Below are 223 nucleotides of genomic sequence, written 5' to 3' on the forward strand. Positions count from 1 at the left end.
GCTGATTAGACAGCATGATTATTGCACAGGTGTGCCTTAGGCTGGCCACAATAAAAGGCCACTCTGAAACGTGCAGTTTTGCTTTATTGGGGGGGTCTGAAAACCAGTCAGTATCTGGTGTGAGGGTTCGGGTTCGGGTAATGTGAATCGAGTGGCCCATGGTGGTGGTGGGGTTATGGTATGGGCAGGCATATGTTATGGACGACGAACACAGACCACTCGA

This window comes from Notothenia coriiceps, unplaced genomic scaffold (genome assembly GCF_000735185.1).
Source record: "Notothenia coriiceps isolate Sejong01 unplaced genomic scaffold, NC01 NC01_scaffold00019001, whole genome shotgun sequence".
Lineage (NCBI taxonomy): Eukaryota > Metazoa > Chordata > Actinopteri > Perciformes > Nototheniidae > Notothenia > Notothenia coriiceps.